The 14,619-nt window shown below is 42.4% G+C and overlaps 1 long non-coding RNA gene across 2 annotated transcripts in view; it reads left to right on the top strand.

Moving 5' to 3' along the window:
* The window catches only part of LOC140212221 (uncharacterized), a 45,072-nt gene extending 31,568 nt beyond the window's left edge, over positions 1-13,504 (top strand). Inside the window, exon 3 of one of the 2 annotated variants that reach the window (XR_011889686.1) lies at positions 12,910-13,504. This is a non-coding gene — a long non-coding RNA (uncharacterized lncRNA). Of the gene's footprint in view, positions 1-10,082; positions 10,762-12,909 lie in introns of those variants that run through there. The other variant, XR_011889675.1, reaches the window with a different exon arrangement.
* Positions 13,505-14,619: the final 1,115 nt, after the last annotated feature.

The following is a 14,619-nucleotide window of genomic DNA, read 5'->3' as shown; positions in this document are numbered from 1 at the left end:
ATATTTGGAAATGATGGTTGACCAAATGTTGACTTTTGTGGAGGAGGAAGGGTTATCAAACAAGCTAGGTTCCTTTATCAAATTCCTTGAGTACATTTTTTAAAATTTCCTTTTAAGAACGGGAGTTCCCAACCTGGGGTTTACAGAACCCTCCCGTTAATGGGAGGAGTCCATGGTTTATGGACACCCCGGTTAACAGTAGGGGTCCATGGCATTAAAAAGGTTGGGATACAGCTCAATAACAAGCCCTTCTGGCCCCACGTGCCCATGCTGCCCATTGGACCAATTAATCTACTAACCCAGACGTCTTTGGAACGTGGGAAGAAACCAGAACGCCTGGAAGAAATCCATGAGATCAGGAGGAGACTGTACAAACCCGTTACAGATAGTGGCGGTATTGAATGTGAGTTACTTCCACTGTAATAGCATCACACTAACTGCTGTGCTACCGTGCTGCCCTGAGAAAAGGACAAACTCATACAAATGGTATAAATTGCAAATGCTTAAGTCAAAGGTAGAGAGATTGTTGTAAAAGGTACTCCCAATTGATAACTCTACTAGTTTTTGTCAATCAATACCATAAATTTGCCAGCCGGTGGCATAGTGGCATCTGCACTGGACTTCAAGGCGAGTGATCCCGGGTTTGAATCCAGCCCTCCTTGCACGCTTTCCATCTGTGCTGGGTTGAGCATTGAGGTAGCAACTCAACCTTGTAGAAAATAACAAAGGCTAAAGAAAGGGCAGAGTTGCCGTCCATTGCACCACAAGGGGTTGGAAGGGAACAACAACAACATAAATTAGTTCAAAGAAAGATAACCACACCCTAGTCAAATTTATTGTCAGGTGCACAAGTTCATGTATGCACAGGTGCAATGAAAACCTACATAGTATCTGATACACAACTTTCAGAAGGAAAAACATAAATTAAATGTAAATTATACCCATATTTCTTTTGTTTTTAAAACAATTGTAACCCTCAGGTTTGGCCAGTTGCGTTAATCTAGGGGGAGACTATAGGGTTAGTAAAGAAAACAAAAAGGGCCCATTTTAATGAAAGAGTCTAATGCGCACGTTGGACCTCACTGTTTTCCTGTCTCCATCGATTTCCCCCGGGTGTCATCGACTCCCAACCCCATTCCAAGTCCGCTCAGTCCTGCAGTCTACGACTTCCCTGTTCTGGCATCTTCTCTGTCCATCTTCTCCCGAACCAAAAGCCCGTGAAATCCCTTCGCTTGGGCACATAAAGAAAGAAAAACACCTCCCCTCATTGGCCAGCACACATTCCAAAGCCCACATTATCTCTAGTCATAACCCAAACACTGCTGCTACAGAGAAACCATTACATTAGCAGTGAACCCCTTCCCAGGGTGTAAGACTATGAACTGTAAAGAGTGGCTTCAATGGAATAAGCCATTGTCAGATGAAAATAAGGCTATGTAGTGCAAATATTTAAAATATGAATGGACAAAAGCTTTGAATATACTAACATTTCTCCCTAATGCATGGATAACTAATCGGATCTGTGGCGAAGTTTGATAAAATGCAGTGAGAGTGGGATTCATGTAGGGTCAGTGTAAGTGGATAGTTAATCACTTGTGCAGTCTTGGTGGGCTGAAGGACTTGCTTCCCCGTTCTATCTCACTATGACTGGTATTCTCAGAAAGGTTTAGACTACTGAGTTGGGGATCAATATGTAAATGGAGAATGCTTTTCCAAAAGCTGCACTGTACAGACCATGTGCCAGATCTCTCTCATACGTTCCCTGAGTAGATTGTTTGTCAAGAGAGCAGACCCATATGAATTGGAAATACAAATGGTTATGTAGTAATCCCAGGAATTATCATGTAATAGATAGAACTAAGTAATCCCACAATTTGTGATTCAGATCAAAGCTCAGAAGTCCTGCCATATCAGAAACTGATAAATTTGTCGGCTACAACATGGGTCCAAGCCTCCATATTATCCAAGACGTCTTCAAGGAGCGGTGTCTTACCTCGCAGATTGGATCATTAAGGACCCCTACCACCCAGGACTTGCCCTCCTCTCATTGTTACCATCGGGAAGGAGGTACAGAAGCCTGAAGGCACACACTCAGCAATTCAGGAACAGCTTCCTTGCCTCCGCCATACAATTTCTAAATGGACATTGAACCCATGAACACTACCTCACTACTTTATTTCTATTGATTTGGCACTGCTTATTTTAATTTAACTATTTAATAGACATAGATATACTCAATTTTTTTCTCTGTATTTATTTATCATGTGTTCCATTGTACTGCTAACAAAGTTAACAAATTTCACGACATATGCCAGTGATATTAAACCCAATTCTGACTCCAATTGTATACGCTAGTGGATAGTTAAATTACTAACAGGGCAAGGAGCCTTAAAAAAAAACATTCTCATTTGCACTATAGCAGGGGTTCAGCATCTGAGTATTAAACACAAGACTAAAGCATTCACAAGTATGAACAGCCAACTGGATGATCCACCTTGGCTTCCACCCGAAACTCCATTGTCACAAAAGCCAATCTTTAGCCAATTTGATTAACTCCACATGATTTAAGAGCTTTGGATAAGAACAAAAGGAACAGGAACTGGAATAAAGCATTGGCCATTGGACTCCACCATTCAATAAGATCATGACTAATCCAATCTTGGCCTCAACACCACCTTTCTTTGATCGCCATACAGCAAGAAAGTCTGAAAAAAAATCCAAATGTTTGTACTCCAAATCTTACTAGATCACCAGCCAAACTGTTGCAGTACAGCTACAAACTTGACATCTACCCAACAATGTGGGATATTGCCCGATATTTCCTGCCTACAAAAGCCAAAATAAACCAATCTAGTTCATTACATCCAATTAGCATTTTCCCAAGTGCCAGCAAAGTGCCGAAAGGTATGATTGACACTAGTACCAAGCAGCAGCTACTCCCAAACCACAGAATAGTGCTCATTTTGAATTCATCAGAACCTCATGACTCCAGTCCCCATCACAGCTTTGGTCCAAACATAGACCAAAGGGCTGAATTCTACATGAAAGGTGGGAATAAATGCCTTTGATTTAATGAACGTTTGATCACTTTGACTGAATGGCATCTAGGCACCCTGACAGAAGTGACGCCAATGGACGTCAATGAAAAATTACTCTACTGGCTGTAATCATACCTTATGCCAAGCAAGGGAATTATGGTTGGAGGTCATTCATCGTAACCCTATGGACATTACTTCAGGAATGTCTCAGGGAGTGTGGTAAGCCCAGTTATCCTCAAACGGTTCATCAGGACTTCTGTTGTATTGAAAGATCAGAAAAGGGAATGTTTGTTGATGATTACCTAATGTTAATTTCCATTTGCAACTCCTCAGCAAATGAAGCAATTATGCCTGCGTGAATTAAAATTACATTCAGGATAAGCTTAGTGTCATTAAAAAAAAAATAATCTGTCAACTAGATTTCTTCTAGTACTTACCCTTGATACTCAGTGGCTTTACCCTCATTGAGACACTCAATCACCAACATTTTGGGAGTCAACATTACCCAAAAACTCAAATGAACCAGCTACATAAATACTGCAAGAGCAAGTCAGAAGCTGAGTAGGTGATTCAATTCTTAACACCTCGACACCTTTCCAAAATACGCATGGCACAAGACAGTGTGATGGAATACTGCTGGCTTGGCTAGATGAATGCAGCTCCAGCAACAGTCAAGAGGTTTGACACTATACAGGGCAAGTGGACAGGTAGCCCCTAAATTGACCTCTACCACTATTATGCAATGATCTATCCATCTACTGCAGTTACTTATCCAGGTTTTCCAACAGCACCTCCCAAACTCTCATCCTCTGCCAAGAATGACAAGGATTGCAGGCTCAAGGGAACAACAGCACCCAGATAGAGTCACACAGCACATAAACAGGCCCTTCAGCCCATCATGTCTAAGCTGATCATCAAGTACCCATCTACACTAATACAAGAGATCTTGCAGATGCTGGAAATCCAGAGCAACACACACCCAAATACTGGAGGAACTCAGCAGGTCAGGAAGCATCTATGGCAATGAATTAAACAATCCATTTTCCCAGCTGAGACGTTTCATCAAGACTGGAAAGGAAGGGGGAAGACGCAAGAAAAAGAAGGTGGGTTGAGGGGAAGGAGGATCAACTACAAGGTGATAGTGAAGCCGGGTGGGTGGAGGAGAGAGGATGAAGCAAGAAGCTGGGAGATGATGTGTAATAGGCAAAGGACTGGAGAAGAAGGAATCTGATAGGAGAGGAAAGTGAATCATGGGAGAAAGGGAAGGAGGAGGGGCACCAGGGGGAGGTGAAGAGAAGAGGCAAGAGGCCATAATAGGGAAATGAAGAGGAGGGAAGGAGGAGGGGAAAATACCAGAAGCTGGAGAAATTGATGTTTATGCCATCAGATTGGAGGCTACCTAGATGGAATATAAGGTGTCGCTCCCCCAACCTGAGAGTGGCCTCATCCTGATAGAAGGGGAGGCAATTGATCCCATTTACCAACACTTAGTCTGTAGCCTTTTACGGCTTGACGATTCACATGTGTATCTAAATATGGCTTGTGCATCAAGAGTATCTACACATTTCCACAACCATTTCAGCAGTGTGTTCCAGATTTTATTCAATCTTTGGGATCCTCAGATGGCCTGAAACCCCTTTTTCTTGCTCTAAACCAATGTCCTCGTTTTTGACATCTCCATGATAGGATAAAGATTCCCACAATCTGCCAGGTCTTTGTCCCTCATAATTTTGTACACCTATATCAGGTCTCCCCTCAACCTCCTCCACTCCTAGGAAAACAAACCCACCCTTTAGTTCTCCTCATAACTGAAACACCTCTATCTGGCAACATCTAGGCAAATCTCCTCTTTCCATTACTATCATGTCCTTCCTACGTGCATTTACACAGTACTCTAGTTGTAACCTAATCGATGTTTCCTGAAATCCTGCTGTAACCTTCCTGTTCTTGTGTTTAATGTATAAGCTAATGAAGGCTACCATCCTGTATACATTATCTACCACCTTGAAGGATGTTTGAACATGTACACCAAGTCCTACTGTTACCCACTATTTTCTTAGGCTTTCCTATTTATCTGTTTATTCTTATAATCCTTCCGAAGTGCTCCACTTTTTAGCTGATCAGGATTAAATTCCATACGTCATTCCTCTCCCCATTTTTCCAACAGACCAGTGCTTTCCTGTGAACTGTCTTTTCTAATTGAACAGTTGGAGCAGTGGGAATGACATTCAGGGAAGTGGTGTGCTCCTCTTGCAGCACGTGGAAATCAGGGAGACCTGATGACAAGACATGCAAAAGGTTCATTTGGTTGCAGACCACGTTTGGTAACTGGAGCTGGAGTTGGATGAACTACAGCTCATTTGGAAGACTGGTGGGGGGGGGGGTGGTGGTGATGTTGATAGACAGGGCTTACAGGGAGACAGTTACTCCTAGGATGCCAGCAACTGGGTGACCGTCAGGAGAAGAAAAGGAATTGTGCAGGCACTGCAGGGTTGGTGAATTGCAGAAAGTCCAGGTGGTTGCTCAGGGTAGGGTTTCATAGGTTCAAAAGCTCATTTATTATTAAAGTATGTATGCAGTATACAACTCTGAGATTGGTCTTCAACAGGTAGCCACGAAACAAAGAAAAACCATGGAAGTCAAAGAGAACCATCAAACCACCCCCTTGCACAATAAAGAACAACAACACGATCTTCAAACCCCGCTCCCCACACAAAATTTAACAAAACTGAACAAGAACATCGACCCCCCCCAAACTCCCCTCCCCCACAGAAAATGTAACAAGAACGTCGATCCCCAAACCACCCCCCAGCTCCCACACAAAATACTAACAACATGTAGCAAGAACAATGACCCCAAACCCTCTCCCCTCGCATAAAAAAGCAAAAGACTGAAAGTCCACAGTTCATAAACACAATAGTCCAATCCATAAATGCAGACCTGGGTAAGATCCTCTGCTGTCATTGAAAGAGAGACACCACTCGAATGGAGAGGCTTATCCTCTGGCACAGCGAGCCACCACACAAAGTAAAATGAAGGGCCAGGTGGGAGCGAAGTGTTGGAGAGATCGTGGAGTGTGTTAAAAGGTCAGCACCACACTGTGGGCTGAGGGCCTGTACTGTTCTACGTCCTATGTTCTATAATCAACCTCTTGAAGCACTTCTTTACGGTAGATGTGAGAGCTACAAGATGTTGAGGCAGCTCACCCTACTCTTCTAGGGCACCGGTATGATTACTGCCCCTTTGAAGCATGTGGGGACCTTATACAACAGTAGTGAGAAGTTGAAGGTGTCCTTGAATACACCAGCCGGTTGGTTGGCAAAGATTTTCAGTACTCCTTCAGGGCCTACCACCTTGTGAGATTTCACCCTGTTGTAGGATCTCCTGACATAGGCCTCTGAGCTGGAGACAACAGGGCATAGGGATTTGGGTAGGTATAGTGTTATTCACTCTTTAAAAACATGCATAAAAAAGCATTAAATTCATCAGGGAGTGAAGGACCACTGCAATTTCTGCTGTTTGGTTTCACCTTATTGGAAGTAATTTCAATGAAACACTGTCACAGCTGTTGTGCATCAATTGTGTCTCTAATTCACATGGCATTGCCTTTTCGATCTCATAATGGCCTCCTGTAGGTCATACCTGGACCTCTTGTAGGATTTTGAATTGCCATGTTGTTTGTCTGTTTTTATAATTGTCTAAAAGGAGATGTTTGATGCAAATACATGGCTTGTTATGTCACCTCACAGAGCAATTAATAATCATTTGATTAATAACCAATTAGTCCTGAGTCACATACAGGTCAGCAAATTCCATTTCAACCAAGAGAAAATCTGCGGATGCTGGAAATCCAAGCAGCACGCACAAAATACTGGAGTTGTTTGGTGAAGGGGGAGTCTGATAGAAGAGGACAGAAGGCCTTGGAAGAAAGAAAAGGGTGGAGGAGCACCAGAGAGAGGCGATGGGTGGGCAAATTCCTTCTGTTTAGGGGAAATATTAATTCAGATGGTTTTTGCAAGTCTGTAATCTCAGACTGAGACTGAATTTTTAAAAAATGCAGATGTTTCTATCTGAATTTAAATTCCTTAGCTGCTGTGGTGGGATTTGAACTCCTGTATTTGAATTGATGATCTAAACTACCCTTCTAGCCCCATGCTACTGTTGCCAGCAGTGATTAGACATTTGAGACTGAATCTACCCCATAGTATTTATGTATGGGAGAGTAGAAAGGCTCTGTCAGTCCTTCTATTGTTTTTCCTCTTTTGTTACTTAACAGGATTTAGTATTTTGGAGAAGTTTATGAATGAGGTCAACTGAGGTACTTGCTAACAGTTCAACCAAGGTTTGAGGATCCATGAATAACTCTATAATCCACTAAGCCTGAATAAAATGAGCCTTTTTACTTTTAAACAAAGTTAAGTTTCGTGGCTATAAAATTTGCATAAGATCATAAGGCATAGAAGCAGAATTAGATCATTCAGCCTGTCCAATCTGCTCTATCATTCCATCATGTTATCGTTCTCAAACCCGTTCTCCTGCCTTGTCCCCATAACCTTTGACACCCTGATTTATCAAGAACTCAAGATTCAGGGGAGAAGATTTAGGACGGAGATGAGGAGAAACTGTTTTTCCCAGAGAGTGGTGAATCTGTGGAATTCTCTGCCCAGGGAAGCAGTTGAGGCTTCTTCACTAAATATATTTAAGATACGGTTAGATAGGTTTTTACATAATAAGGGAATTAAGGGTTATGGGGAAAAGGCAGGTAGATGGAGCTGAGTTTACGGACAGATCAGCTATGATCTTATTGAATGGTGGGGCAGGCTCGGTGGGCCGGATGGCCTACTCTTGCTCCTATTTCTTATGTTCGTATGTTCATCAACTTCCTCCTTAAATATACCCAGTGACTTGGCCTGCATACTGTCTGTGGCTCTGTGGCAATGACTACCACAGATTCACCACTCTCTGGCTAAAGATTTTTTTTCTCATCTCTGTTCTAAATGGATATCCCTCAATTCTGAGGCTGTGCCCACTGATCCTGGACTCCCCCGCTATAGGAAACATTCTCTCTACACCCAGTTTATCCAGAGCTTTCAATATTTGATAGATTGCAATGAGGTTCCTCCTCCCTTTATTCTTCTAAACTTCGGTGAGTACAGGCACAGAACTAACAAACACTCCTCAAATGTTAACCTTTTCATTCTTGGGATAATTTTTGTGAGCTTCCTCTGGGTTCTCTCCAATACTGAAGCACCTTCAATAATTCCAAAAGACTGAAGTAGGGTAAACACTGAAAGGCTTTTATTCGCAGTAAAACATGACCTCCATGCTGAGTGTCTGCCCCAGTCTGAGGAGGAGGAGCAGGGCGAAATCGCCTTTATTCAGGAATCTGTGGGAGGAGCCACAGAGGCAGTCAGCAGAGGGGCGTGTCCAGACAGTTAACCCAGTTACAACATATATATATGGTTTACCACAAATACGAGGACATCTTTTCATAGATATAGGGCCTAAAACTGCTCATAATGCTCCAAGTGCGGTCTGACCAATGCCTTCTAAAGCCACAGCATTAGCTCCTTTCTTTTGTATTCTAGTCCTCTTGAGATGAATGCTAACATTGTATTTGCCTTCCTACCTCCAACTCAACCTGCAGGTTAACATTTAGGGAATCTTGCAAGAGGACTCCCAAGTCCCTCTGCTTCTCTGATTCATGAATTTTCTCCCCATCTAGAAAATAGTCTACAACTTTATTGCTTGTGCCAAAGTTCATGACCATGCACTTCCCTGCACTATATTCCATCTGCCACTTCTTTGCCCATTCACCTGATCTGTCCAAGACCTTCTGAAGACGCACTGTTTTCTCCACACTATCTGCCCCTTCACCTATCTTTATATCGTCAACTAACTTGGCCCCTAAGCCACCAATTCCTTCATCCAAATCATCCAAACCTGGCTGTGCAATATCCATTGTTTGGCTGATTAAGATGTTAAACTGGCTCCAATGCATTTTTCATTATGTCTGTCCACCCTTACAAGTAAATAGCTAACACCTATCTGATGTATGCAAGATGGGCATATTGTGATGTCTGTCAGTAAGGTCATGGCAGTGTGGTTAAAATAGAGCAAAGCATTTCATTCAACATTATACCTGAAACTTGCACAGCTGCAGAAGTCCCAGCCAATATTATTTCAGGGATCACTGATCCTTTGCAAGGCCATTATTAAGTCATAAAGTAATACAGCATTTGGCTCATCATGGCCGTGTCGACCCACGGTATTAATCTCAATTTTCAACACTTAGTCTATAACCTTCTCTTATGAAGGACCAGTCCTGTGCAGGAGTCCCACTAATTCTTATCCTCTTGTTTTATTAAGAGGCAAAGAATCTTGCAGTCTGTCCTATCTATAGTCCTCATAATTTTATATAAATTTTACATACCTCAACCATCTCCCTACTCACCTTTTCCACTCCAGGGAAGAACAATCTAGCCTCTGCAGTCACTCCTCATAACTGAAACACTTTATCCCAGTTGCTGGTGACCTCACTGGTACTTGCTCCAATTCCAGATGAGTTTGATTATATTTTTGACTTGTTTCAGTTTGCTAATCTAGTAGGCAAGTGCCTCAGCCTTGATTTTATTGCCATGGCATAGTTGTAAAGTATTGATAAGCATTCCTCTTGGACTAGAGAAAGGTATAGAAGGACGAACTGCTGGATAAGGAAGTGGAGGTAAGTGGGCATATCCACCAATCTGATTCTTCAGCGTGAGATAGTGTACAAAGTGTTCTGCTTCAATAGGGGGATTCATGGGCACACATATATGGTAAGAGTTCTGAGGATCACTGAGCGCTATATACTGCATCAACAACTGCAGACTTGAAGCAGAGTCAAGACCACCTTTTTCAAGGTTGTCGTTGGATTTGAGCTGCAAATATTTGTGTCATCTTGGAGTTGGCTATCCAGTATGACATAAATGAATTCACTAAAATCATTAGCTGGAATGGATTTATCTTGCCACGACATAATTTAGTCATTTTGCTCAATTTTAGGTGGAAGCCAATGAATTGCAAGAGAGACGGTGCAGTCTGGAGTGCAGGTCCAAGGCTAGATCACCAGGGAAAGTGGACAAAGGAATGGCACATGGACTTTAACTCAGGCACGTGCGAAGTGACAAGGGCAAGGACCATGATTTGAGCTGAATTTGTATGTGCTCAAATTTAATTGGTCAGGGCACTTGAAAACCAAGAATTCCCTCTATGTATAAGGTTCTGTAAAGTTTAACCAATAAACAAACGTAAAGCTGAGGAGAAAGCTGATAATGTCCAGAAAAGTTTGGCCTTAAAAGAACAGATTCTCAGCAGCAAAAGCACTACAGTGAGGAAGAGATGATCTGGTACATACAGGCACAAATTGATTGTTCATGGATTGATCACTGGGGCAGCCCAGTGGGGCATGCGAATTTAAGCTTGTAACATCGAAAGAGGGAACACTGAAGGTAGCAGTATCTGCCACTACATTGCTATTGCAATCTCTTAATTCAAGTAAAGGCAAAATGTTGGAAGAAATTCCAGCCTGTTATCACTTATTATATCCCTGGCTTGGACTCTTCTACCACTGATGGTAGGTTGATTTTCACACATTGTAAACATGGGTAAGTTAGTGGAGCTACTTGTCTTACACAGATATAAGTGAATTGGCAGATGAGCAATTATAAATCATTTAAAATGACAGGAGAGTATCAGGTCTAAAGACAAACTAGAGAAAATCTGCAGATGCTGGAAATCCAAGCAACACATACAAGGTGCTGGAGGGTCTCTGCAGACCAGGCCATATCTTTGGAAAAGAGTAAACAGTTGGCATTTTGAGCTGAGACACTTCATCAGGACTAGCAGAAAAAAAGATGATTACAGATTGCAGATTTTCTCTTGTTTGTTTGTGATTGGACTACTACATTGCAAAGTCTCTTCCAGGGATGACTACTCTGAAGAAGTTTAAATTTTCCCTTCAATGGGAGCTCAGTGAAACCCTCTCTCACTGCTCTTCCTCTGAGATCATCTTTTTTCTCCAGTCCTGATGAAGGGTCTTGGCCCGAAACAGCGACTATACTCTTTTCCATAGATGCCAACCTGGCCTGCTGAGTTGCTCCAGCATTTTGTGTGGGGTGCTTGGATTTTCAGCGTCTGCAGATTTTCTCTCGTTTGTAAGTGACCGTGAAGGTTTGATTCCTGATGTAGAGGATAGTCTTGATTTTGAAACTGAAAGGAAGATCCATGGAGATCATTGAATGAAAAGAAATAAGATACAACCGTGAAAATGCAGTTTGTTTTTATAGGAAATCCATTGTTCTTTAAAGAAAAATCATCTAAAAAGGAAAATATCCAGCATTAGCTCATTCCCTACTCAAAAGACAACAAAAAACAAATAACTGAGCACAAAATGCTGTAGAAATGGTCCTGAGGTAGAAGTAGCGCAACAGGAAAAGACTGAATACTCTGATACTAAGTTGTGACCTCTCCTGGAAGATGGCAAGATCAATGTTTTGAATCAGTCTGAAAGACCTGGCCAGGAAATGTACAAGTTACAATGATATTATAAGAAAGAATCATTTTGAGAATGCGTTGCGAATTTTTTATTATCAATCTCATACTATATTATTTTAAACTGAAACCAGTTACAGTTGTTGAAGAAGAAGAAGAAGAATAGCCCTTAACTCGGCAGTGGAGTTATCGGGGCACCTTCTTTTGACGGTGTTTCCGTAGCAAGCTATTTTTGTTTTTATGAGGCTGAGTTGCTAACTCGATGCTCAACCCGACTTGGATTCGGACTTGGGAACCTTCGCTCCGGAGTCCGGCGCTGATATTATTGTGCCAGCAGGCAGGACTCAGTTACAGTTGATGGCATGAATATCAATTTCTCCTCCTGGTAAGCAAATTCCCAACCCCCTTCTTCCTCTGTTCCCCACTCCGATCCTTTACCCTTCTCACTTGCCAATTACTCCCCCCTCAGTCCCCTCCTTCCCTTTCTCCTGTGGTCCACTCTCCTATCCTATCAGATTCCTTCTTCTCTAACCCTTGACCTTTCCTACCAACTGGGCTTCACCTATCGCCTTCCAGCTAGACTCCTTCCCCTCCCCCCACCTTTTTATTCTGGCATCCTCTACCTTCCTTCTCAGCCCTGATTTTCAGCTTCTGCAGACTTGTGTCCACAGTTGATCGATGGTCATTTTCTATTTGCATTTATATTTGCTGACAATACACCTTGAGCAAATCCTGCAGACTGGCTGACTGTGTCGGGGCAGCGTGGCAATGTAGTGGTTAGCACGTAGCTTTACAGTGCCAGTTCTCAATTCCTGCCACTGCTTATAAGGAGTTTCTCTCTGTGATCACAAGGAATTCTGCAGATGCTGAAAATTCAAGGAACACACATTAAATTTGCTGGTGAACACAGCAGGCCAGGCAGCATCTCCAGGAAGAGGTACAGTCGACGTTTCGGGCCGAGACCCTTCCTGGAGATACTGCCTGGCCTGCTGCGTTCGCCAGCAAATTTGATGTGTGTTGCTTCTCTCTGTGATGTATGGGTTTCCTCTGGGCACACAGCTACTTCCCATGTTCCACAAACATATGGGTTAATATTAGTGAGTTGTGGTCATGATTTGCTGGCATTGGAAATGTGGCTTCCAAACAGCACAAGCCTTGCTGATTTGATGCAAAAGGACACATTTTTCTGATTGTTTCGATGTAGATTTGACAAATAAAGCTAATCTTTATCTCTTTATTTTCATCTAAACATTAATATAGCTTAGTTATCTTGCTAGTTAACTAAAAATATTGTTCCTGAGCAGCTCATGCTAACGTTCTCTTACTTCTTACTGCCCAGGATCATCACTTTGTTGTGGTAGCAAGGCTTGTGAGTTCCTGAGAGTCCGAGAGTGACGCCCTCTGGAGTTTAGCCGTCTGATGCTCAGCTCCTGGCAGGGTCAACCACGGCGGTATCATCAAAGGAGAGTTTCCAGACAAAGACTGATCCAACCGAGACCTCCGTGGTGGAGCTGGTGATAGCTGATGACACACCACATCGACAGTGAAGGTGGAGGAAGGCTGCAGCAAAGGAAGGTCCCCAGTCATCTTGCATTCCAGGACACTGGACCCCGACTCCAATCTGTCAAGAACTGTGTGGTGGCTGCCCGTGCATTAGCCTCCCCTACGTTAAACAAAGTCATGCACAGGCATTCTTCATGAAGGGAATCCACCTTCTTGCCAGCTCAGAGACTGGGACGTATCAAATGGTACATTATGAACTCTATTATTAATACCAGTGTTCTTGACCCTTTAGAAATTAAAATCAATCAAAAAATAGTATTAACTATATTAGGGATCTAGTATAAAATCCCAGGTAAAATATTAAAATTCTGACAATTCATTTGGTATAGATTACGTTGTCTAGAAGATATCCATAAAACTACAATGATGGCTTAAAACTTTTGCAGACAATATTAAATACTACAAATGTAAGAAAAAAGACTCCTGAAATTAAAATGACTCCTTTTGTTTCAGCATTTTCTCATTTATCTGTAAATGGCAGTGTTGGTAATCTTGGAATCCAAGTAGGCTTTTTTGACTTCCAAAGGAAACAACATTTTGAACAAGATTTTTATATATAAATATTAAATCTGGCAGTTAATGAATATTTTAAAGCTGTTGGTTGAACAAATTCAGACTACTGCTTAAATGCCATTTAAAAATTGGGTAACTTTAGAAGTACTAAGTTAAGGATTTTACATCCACAGATGGTTGATTAAATAATTTTAGAACCATAGAGAAACTGTATCCCTTTTCAGAACAACTGAAGGCAGAATAATGAACAAATCAATTACATACAATAGAAGGACTTCAACTTCAGCTGAGAGATGAGATGGGTTAGGTGGGTCTAATGCAAAGCTGGGAAGCGAAATTTAATTGCAACACTCCTTTGAGTAGCTTCCCACTCGTATGCAGCCCAATAGCCAAATTGCTTACAAGGCTGAAGAACACCTAGATAAGTTTGAGAAAGATGTGTGGAACTGGGGCTTGAAATGCAGGACCCCTGACTGAGGACTGTGGTACTGTGGTCTGAGGATGGGAGGTTGTGATGAGAGATGGTTGGATGGAGTGTTTCCATTCAGGGATTATTTCTAGCAATGGCTGGTTCACAGAAGACACTACTTGAAGGCGGGGCCTGGTGATCTTGGGAATAGATGTTAGTCGGGGAGAAGCAGACTGATTGGCGGCTGGAGAAACTCAGCAGGTCAGGTAGCATCTATGGAGGGGACTAAACAGTCCAGGTTTCAGGCCGAGACCCTTCGTCAAACGTTTGTTCCCCTCCACGAGCGCTGTTTGACCTGCTTAGGTCCTCCAGCATTTTGTGTGTATTACTCTGGATTTCCAACATCTGCAGAATCTCTTGTTCAAGATTGCAGGCTGGATTGGGTTGTCTGCAGTTTGGCACATGGGACCTATAGGAGAGGCTTTTGTGGTAAATTCACTCATCTCATGATGCCCCATTTCAATGACCCAGTTTCCAGAAGCCTGAAAGAAGCCACATTTTGTG

The sequence above is a fragment of the Mobula birostris genome, chromosome 1 (assembly GCF_030028105.1).
Source record: "Mobula birostris isolate sMobBir1 chromosome 1, sMobBir1.hap1, whole genome shotgun sequence".
NCBI classification, from domain to species: domain Eukaryota; kingdom Metazoa; phylum Chordata; class Chondrichthyes; order Myliobatiformes; family Myliobatidae; genus Mobula; species Mobula birostris.
Note: the sequence above shows the minus strand (reverse complement) of the source record. Positions and strands in the feature narration are given on the sequence as shown.